The following is a 9,519-nucleotide window of genomic DNA, read 5'->3' on the forward strand; positions in this document are numbered from 1 at the left end:
GGAGTGTGGGGGCAGGGGGTGGGGACAGGCAGAGCGGCAGAGGGCGAAGGAGAGAATCTTGATGTTGACCCGAGGCTTCATCTCACAACCTTGAGTTCATGGCCTGAGCCCAAATCAAGAGCCGGATGCTTAATAACTCACTGAGCCACCCAGGTGCCCTATGATGTTCCCTTTCATAAAAACATGAAGCTTGGGGACTCCCTTCAGTGTTCCCCAGAAACATCCTGCATCACTCTCTACTTTCTATCACTGACCTTCTTTAAATCCCTTGAATAAACTTTTTTTCCTCCTGTGACTCAACAGGCAGTACTCTCTGCCCTCTTCACCATGTCATCTTCTATTTATCCTTTATATCGCAGTCAACCTCCCTTCCTAACTCTCTTAAACACTTTATTTTTTAGGTCACTGAAAACAGTTTTAAATTACGTATTTTCACAGCCATTTATTTAAAGTACGTGTATCATACAAAAGGGGGGAGACAGCTGAATCCAACATGGACCACATACATGAACCTGTTGAATAGAAAGGATCATCTGTCAGCCAGAAGCAACGGCGGTGAAAGAGCCTTGACAGTAGGCACGGAGACACCACAAGTGACAACAACGGTTAATATTCTGAGTAAGAGAAGCCTGAATAAAAGGCTTTCATATTGACCCATAGGTAGGGATGTCTCCACACCCCAATTCAGCAGGAAGGAGTTACAGAAGATGAGACCTTTCACCTTCAACATCCTCAAAGACTTAAGGGTCACAATTGTTCAGGACGGAAATGAGGGGGCAGAAGGGTAGCTGAGGACAAAGCAGAAGCAGACTCCCCACACCTCCCCCTACTCCTGGGTGGGATTGTGTGACAGGAAGCTCCCAACTGTCTTAGTGTTAATGCCTTCCTAGGTGGATAAACAACTTTAACTTGACATTGGGAAGGCCTCCAGTATCCTATAGGTCCTCTTTAACATATGCATATCCTTTGGAAACCTCCCTTTTCCTCACCTCCCCCAACTCTCAAGTGTGTAATCATCCACCCCTCACAACCCTAGGGAGGCAGCTCTTTCTGCCCATGGGTCCTGTCCCTGTGCTTCAATAAAACCACCCTTTTTACAAAACAAAAACAAAAACAAAAAACAAGCAAACAAACACCAAAAATGATATGTATCTTCCTTTTTTTTAAAAAAAGATTTTATTTATTTATTCATGAGAGACACAGAGAGAGGCAGAGACACAGGCAGAGGGGGAAGCAGGCTCCATGCAGGGAGCCTGATGCAGGCCCCATTCTCAGGACTCCAGGATCATGCCCTGGGCTGAAGGCAGCCGCTCAATCACTGAGCCACCCGGGTGTCCCGGATATGTATCTTCCAATGCACTCAAGGTTTCATGGAGTCAAAAATAGTGACATTTATTGCATATTTTACTGCAGAACCTATAATTCCTTGGCAGAGAGTAGCTAGACCAAGTGTTCAATACATATTTGTTGAGTAGAGAAAGAGCATTTGTTGATTTTTACCTGGGACATTGGTGGGGAAATCTGAAGTGAGCAGTGTATGCAGGCCACATCCAAGGTGGTGCAGAAACAGGAACGGGTGCGGGGGGGGGGGGGGGGGACAGAGAAGCAAAGTGCAGCTAGAAGGCTGAGAAAAGGGGTTCCCAGTTTGTTTTTTAAGATTTCGTTTATTCATGACACACACACACAGAAACAGATACACAGGCAGAGGGAGAAGTAGGCTCCATGCAGGAGCCTGATGCTGGGCTCGATCCCAGGACCCCAGGTTCACATGCTGGGCCAAAGTCAGGCACTAAACCGCTGAGCCACCCAGGGATCCCCAAGTGTTCCCAGTTTTAAAGCTCATCCACTTGGACAGATGAGCAAACACCAATTTTTTCCATCAGCAAGTGGAATGAGGCCGTCCAGGTCAGGCAGAAGTAGCCAGGGAACTTACCCCAAACAGAGCTTCAGCCCCTGCTTGGGAATGTTCCTTAAAGTCCCCGTCCTGACGTGGACTAACCATAGTTGGTTCCAATTATAACCATTCACCTGGGAAACGATGGAGAAGCTCCCCACGCACAGCAGAGTAGCCTGGATCTATTGAGAGAACAGTGAGGAGAGTCAGCATCCCCTTTGCTAGGGAGGGCCCATGTTTCCTCCAGCAGCCTGGGTGTATTCAGAAGCCTATTCAGATAATTATCCAAGATGTCAGGAGGGAGGTTAGCAGCCAACATGTTCAGGCAAACACATTCTGTTACAGCCCCTTGTGTGGGGGTCCTGATGTGGAGCCCTGTGCTCTGCAGAAGATCTAACTGATGGATCCCACTGAGGCCGTACAGTGTTACAGGTGATCAATTCTTCCCTAAGTTTTACAATCTAAATTGTTTCCAGTGAGTTAAAAGACACCCCAAGAGAGAGTCCTTGGACACTGGAGACCATGCCTTGCCACGAAGGTTACTCCTGGTTTTACCTTGCCTCGGATAACATACAGTTTTTAACCTATGGAAAACACTAGAAAAGTTTTACAAGGGGAAAATACACAATTTTGTAGGACCCAATCTAGAGAAGTCCCCGCGGAGGATGGTTTTTTTCCCATCTTAAGAACCTGGTAGGAGTCTCTTACCCAGTACCTGTCGTTTTAAGGATCAGTGGGTCAAAATTTTCCCAATTTTTCAGGGTGCAATCCAGAGGTGTCTCTGCCGAGGATGGGTTGTTTCCCATCTTGAAATCCTAGTAGGAGTCTCTTACCCCGTGTCTGTGATAGACAGGTTGGTTGACTATGAAGTCAGCTCTTCATGTCAGCTCTTGTCTAAAGTGAGGTGTCCCTTGGTTCGCCCTCCCAAGTGAAGAGTGGCCTAACATCTTGGGATGAGGAGGGATCAGGCCGGTGGGAGTTAGCCACTCTTATTACCCATTTGCCACCTAATCCTCTTGAACTCCTCTAGATTTCCCCGAAAAAAAGTCTGGCCTATTCATACAGCTTGGTGAGGTTAACAGTTTCAATTGTGATATTCTTTTTTAGAAGGCCAAGGAAGCAAGTGAAACACCTAGGGTGTCTCAGTGGGAGGCATGTGCCGCTTATGGATGAGGCTTCTCAGTGTGTGACCCCCAGGGCTGGTCTCCATCCTTTTATGTGTCCTGGAGACCCCAAGGACCCCAGTGGCAACTGAAGGGCAGGTTCAGAGTGCTGGATTGCCAGTCCTTACGTGTGGCCTCGGATGAACCTTAAACAAAGCAGGGAATCCTATACATGACCTTATTCTTCGGAGCTCTCTTGCAGGAGCCCTCATTGTTTGGTCATGTGAGTTCACTTGCATTCCCAGCTCCATGTGCCCGGTCAGTCAGGTCGGTTATTAGCCAATTTCAGACGTTTGCTCGCCTCACCCTTGGCGCTTTTCTGTTCCTATACCTGAGGTCCTACTTGCAAGCATGGCCCTCTTGAGGGGTGCAGACCCCAACATTTAGCATCATAATTCCATATTTTTGTTGTTGGAACAATAAAGCCTAAACTTTATAACACCCAAGTTCCAGCTGATAATGCAACCAGTTGAAGAATTGGCTGTGGGAGTTGCAATTCCCTCCATAAGGCCCAAAGTATTACAAGGAGAGTAAAGCTCAGGGAACATCAGGCTGCCTCCAACTTGTCTCACAGGACGTCTTTAAATGAAAAATCAATCAATCAGTCAATCAATCAATCAATTACCTTGTACGTATATAGGCAACACTCTTCCTGAAATGAATCCTTGATTAAAACAGCTTGTAAAAAAATAGAAATCAGAAGCTGTGGAATCCAAACCCTGACGTTCAACGTGTCAATCATTTGTTTCCATTAGTAATAAAATGGAGGAGGTTCCCCAGATGCACCCAACAGGAAGAAATCCTGCAGCAATCGGCATCCACCTCAGGCCTTTTTAGTAGCAGGGAATATATCACTTCTGCTGATATTTCAGATAATCAACCTATTTTCAAGGTGGCTTCGGAGATTACTAGAAAGAAGAAGAAGAGGAAGAAGAAGAAGAAGAAGAAGAAGAAGAAGAAGAAGAAGAAGAAGGAGGAGGAGGAGGAGGAGGAGGAGGAGGAGAAAGAAAAAGAAATAAAGAAGAAAGAAAGAAAAGAAAGAAAGAAAGAAAGAAAGAAAGAAAGAAAGAAAGAAGAAAGAAAGAAAAAAGCAAAAATAAAAAAGAAAGAAAGAAAGAAAAAGAAAGAAAGAAGAAAGAAAGAAAGAAAGAAGAAAGAAAGAAAGAAAGAAAGAAAGAAAGAAAGAAAGAAGAAAGAAAGAAAGAAAGAAAGAAAGAAAATTTGGCAAAATCAAATGCTGTGTCCCTGCATCTTTTTTTCATTTTTTGTTTCTTTGTGTCTTTTGTAAAGAAAAAGAGAAGCTGTTCTCTAAAATAAGTCACACCATGCACTATTATCTTGTAAATCCTCTCATTTCCTTGCTTCTCCTAAGTTATAGGAGAGAAAAAGGAAGTTATGTTTGAAACAGTATGTAAGATATTTCAAAATAGGAGCTGTACTGGATCATGTGTCATATTCTCTGTTTTGCCAAGTATACTCCTGGCTATTTTCTTTTTAAATATTTAATTTATTTATTTATTCATGAGAGACACAGACAGAGGCAGAGACACAGGCAGAGGGAGAAGCAGGCTCCCTGCGGGGAGCTGGATGTGGGACTCGATCCCAGGACCTCGGGATCACGACCTGAGCCCAAGGCAGGCGCTCATGGGCTGAGCCACCCCGGCGCCCCTGCTCCCAGCTATTTTCTAGGCAGTCTGAAAATGTTAGCATCGAGAGATTGCTCCACAGCCTCTTATTGACTGGGGTAGTATCACAGGTACGTTTTGAGTAGTTGTATGCGCTTTAGAACTCCAAATTATTGAAAGGGTTTATCTCTGAGAAAATTAGATAAGGGGACAAGATGAGAATTGGACCAGGTGGAAAGCCTAAAACAAAGGTTTTCCTGCTTTAAAATTATAGTCAATGAAAGTATTGAGAAATAAAACCTCATTCCTTTTTATGTTGGGGCTCTGAATAGACAGCGATTTCCACGTTTAAAGGGAATTGCGTGTCCAGGGAGGCTGAGCCTCGCCTTTGGAAAGCTTCATTTCAGGACCCATTATAAGAGAACAGAATATGGGGATGTTTGCATCATTTTAATAATGTTTGTAGCCTGCGTAGAGAAGCCTACGACTGCTGGCGCAAAGGATCAGGGTTGAGGCTGAACTGCGTTTGTATTCATTGTCAAGCAGAGTCTGGGCGGATGACAAGTATTATGTTTATCACAAAGGACTTTCTGTTATGAAATGCTGTTGAGCAGGCAGTTTCTATTTCAGAAATCATGTTAAGAAGATGCCTTTTTTGTGTTACGTTTGAGAGAAAAAAAAAAAAAGGAACCTGAAATAGTATAGATAGCAATAAAGGGCACCAAAAAGAGAATGAATCGTCAACCTTCTACCTTGGGCTTCATGAATTTCAGGTTCTGCGTGTGTAAAATGGGGACAATGTCTGTCCTGCTAGGTCTCTTATTCTCTCTGTCTCTCTCTGTCTCTCTGTCTCTCTCCTATCTTAGCATCTCCCCATAAACCAGTCGTGACAATAATAGCCGATCTTTAGTCCTTACTACGTGTCAGGAAGTCTTTTATGGTCTATGTGTTAACTCTCTAATATTTGTAATGATCCCGTGAGATTCATACTGTAATAATCCACATTTTGCAGATTAAAAGACCAAGGCACAGAGAGATAGGTGACTTGCCCAAATTTAAGCATCAAATTGGTAAGGAGCAGAAGCTGTGCCGTAAACCCCGACCGTCTGGTTCCAGATTTGTGTGCTCTTACATCCCATGTTACCCTCATTCAAATCTTTAAGACTTTGTGCTTGGATCTAGGTCTGCTAAAAAGTGGTTTTCTTGCATCCTTCCCTAAAGTACTCTCTAGTCGCATTTCAGGTTTCTCTACAAGTATAATTTGATGTGGGATACAAAGGTAAAAGAAAAAAATTCCATTTCCTTACTGCCTACAGCCCACTGACAAGCCCTTGAAACAGGTGCAGTAACCTAGGAACACAGCTGCTGGGGACAAAAACAATCCGAGCTGAACATTATCGTGACTCCTGCCCCCCACCAGGGTTCTGTAAATCCTCTTTACCATATAAAAATTCCTTTGGAGGGATCCCTGGGTGGCGCAGCGGTTTGGCACCTGCCTTTGGCCCAGGGCGCGATCCTGGAGACCCGGGATCGAATCCCACATCGGGCTCCCGGTGCATGGAGCCTGCTTCTCCCTCTGCCTGTGTCTCTGCCTCTCTCTCTCTCTCTGTGACTATTATAAATAAATTTAAAAAAAATAAAAAAAAATTCCTTTGAAAACTTTGTTGATCTCAAACCCCCTCCCCCCACCACACACACAGGATACATGTTAGCCATCATCCCCAATATGACCCCCAATATGACCCATCATCCCCTCCCCCCAATATGACCCACTGATACACACCCGAAGGGTCTCAGGAGTAAGGTTTCATTCAACAATAATGAATGACCTTTTCCCAACAACAGCCAGCCCGCTGGAGGTCCTGGAGAACTTGCTTCCAAAATTCCTGAGACACTTACACTATCCCTGACTCCCTTCAAGCTTGAAAGTATGTGATGGGCCACTCACTCCTCAAGACCGCAGCACAGCTCTTTCTGCCCAGGGGTCCTGTCCTTGTGCTTTAATAAAATCACCTTCTTGCACCAAAGACGTCTCAAGAATTCTTTCTTGACCATTTGCTCCAAACCCCAACATTTCCACGTCATAATTGTCAAAAACTGACCTCCATGCTTCTCTATAACGCAAAGATAGATTTTGGGATAAAGAAGAATAACAGAGGGACGCCTGGGTGGCTCAGCAGTTGAGCATCTGCCTTGGGCCCAGGGCATGATCCTGGTCCGGGGATCGAGTCCCACATCGGGCTCCCTGCGAGGAGCCTGCTTCTCCCTCTATCTCTCTGCCTCTCTCCCTGTGTATCTCATGAAAGAATAAATAAAATCTTAAAAATAAAAAAAAAGAGGAATAATAGCTTTATTGCTTTGCTGGGCAAAGGAGGCTGCTGCAGGCTATGGCCTTAAAAAACCACAATCTCCCCCCCACCCCCAACAACGACCACCACCATCACCATCATGGAGGAAGAGGCTGGAGGTTTTATAGGGAAATAAAGGATCTAGCCAGTCTTGACAGGAATTCTGTGTGTGCTGCCAACCTCCTTAGTCATTTTCAGGGGGGCACTGGGCTCCTGAAACAAAGGCTAAGAAGGAAGAAGGGGAGATTTGTGGAAGAGAAGAAAAAGGTTACTTGAAAATCAAGCTTTCCTGAAGCACTGGTCCAACCATTTTGATTTTTGTTCAACTTGACGCTTTTAAGGGGCTTCATAATCTCTTTCAGAAATATTTCAGCCCGATTCTCCCACTCTAGACTTCTCGGTGCCACCATGGGAATCGGTGTCAACAGCTTGAATCGCACTATGATTCAACTTTTTCCTACTTCTGTCTTTCCCGCCATTCTGAAAACCTTAGGGACAAAGACACTCCAATCCCTCAATAAATTTTCCCTGTCTGTGAATGGGAATACGCAGAGATAACATGAGACAATTTGGAAAAACTGCTTTATGAAGGATAAAGTACTCCTGCCAATGTTAATAGAACGATCACTCATTAACCAGGCACCCAGAAAAGTGTTCTCTGTGTTGAAAAGAAATTAGGAAAACCATAAAAGGAAAGTGGTTGAACAGGGCAGGCACTACTCATTTATGCCTCTGATAAGATAGAAGACTTTACTGAAGGGCAGACACGAAAGGAGGAGGTTTTCTGTTGGCGAATGTCATGATGCAGTTCAGCAGATGCTGCTAAGGGATGTCCGTGTGGCCCGCATCCCTCGAATGCTCAGCCAGTAGCTGAATAGGGTGAGAGGAGGCTCGCTAGGTGGGTGCCCTCCTCCATGTGGTGAGGTTGGGGACCTTTTCCTGGGGGCTTGCTCGGTGAGAAGGCAGGTGGGATGGGCAAGGCTCTCCTTCCACGTCCAAGGCTCTCCTACCACTGACGTCTCTGTCTAAAGTGGAAACCCAAATAGCGTCTGACAGTCAGCTTAGAGAAGAGGAAATGCTTGGTGTCCAGAAGCAGAGAGACCATCTGGTCACTGTAGATTCGCCCCCTTGACAAGATGGTAGGACAGTTTCTAGCTCCCCCCCGCCCCACAAGTGTGCATTAGCAACGTCTACCTCTCATTGGACTCTTGTGGAGATTCCAAGGGGATCGTGCGTGTTAAGTTGCACATCAGCACGTTTGTGATAGGCTTTTAATGAATTTCAAGTCTACCTAACTCTACACACCCTTGTTTTCCCCCTGTGTGCAGTGACCTACGCTAATTATTAGGCCATATCGTTTTAAGGTTTTGGCTTTACATGATTATAACTATAGACTTGATTTAAATCGGAGTTTCCTTTAAAACTGTCCTTAACTAATCCTATTATACAGATACACTAAATGCAATCAATTTTGACAATTACCTAAGTTAAAGTTTTAATTGCTCTCAGTAAGTGTATTAACTCTACAGTGGTTTCACCTTAATTCCTTAGAAATTCCATAACAGCCCAAGAACAAAAGATATTAACCATTTGCTGTTAGACGTAGCATACTGAGTCTTAAGAAATTCTATGACTGCAAATCAGATAAAGCATAATAATAAATAAACTAAGGAGAACAGGGATTATTTTACAGTAACTTTCATTTCAATTTGAGTAGGGTATTTAAATTTTTATATGGCATAAACATTAGACCTAAGCATAATCCAACACTTATATCAGTAGCCGTTCTGATTCCTCTTGAAAAAGTGTGGATTAGATAGCACACCTGAGGTTACATATATTACGGCTTAATCGAGGTTTAGGGACTAGGAGTGGAGAGAGAGGAAGTTGAAAATTATAAATCAGGATTTTTAATAGTCGCTTTCACATGCATCACTACAGACAGGGTATATTATATATTAATTTTTCCTATTTTTATTTTCATTTTTATTTTTTGGGGGGGGAATTTTTCCTATTTTTATAAATGAAGACCTATGTTCGTAGAATAATTAATGCTCTAGGCAAACCCACACAGATAAAGTGCTATGTTGTTTAAAAAAATGTATTTATTTAGTTGAAAGAGAGAGAGCACAAGCGAGAGGGGCATAGGGGGAGACAGAAAAGCAGATGTGGGGCTCGATCCCAGGACCCCAGGATCGTGCCCTGAGCCCAAGGCAGCTCTTAACCGACCGACCGAGGCATCCAGGCGCCCCAGTGTTACGAAGTGTTAGAGACAGTATTTGTAATGATAACACTTAGTGTCTGTGACGTCCAGACACCGTCCTAGAGGTTCCAGGTATAAAAGTAAGCAGAGTTCTTGGTTTCACAGTTTTGCTTTGTTTTGTTTCTGTTTTGTTTTCTGAGTGAAGATGAGCAATAAAGTAATCAGCGGATAAATAACTAGCATGACCTTTCGAATGATTCGTGCTGTAATGTAAATAAAGATGGAA

The sequence above is a fragment of the Vulpes vulpes genome, chromosome 11, assembly GCF_048418805.1.
Source record: "Vulpes vulpes isolate BD-2025 chromosome 11, VulVul3, whole genome shotgun sequence".
Taxonomy (NCBI): Eukaryota; Metazoa; Chordata; class Mammalia; order Carnivora; family Canidae; genus Vulpes; species Vulpes vulpes.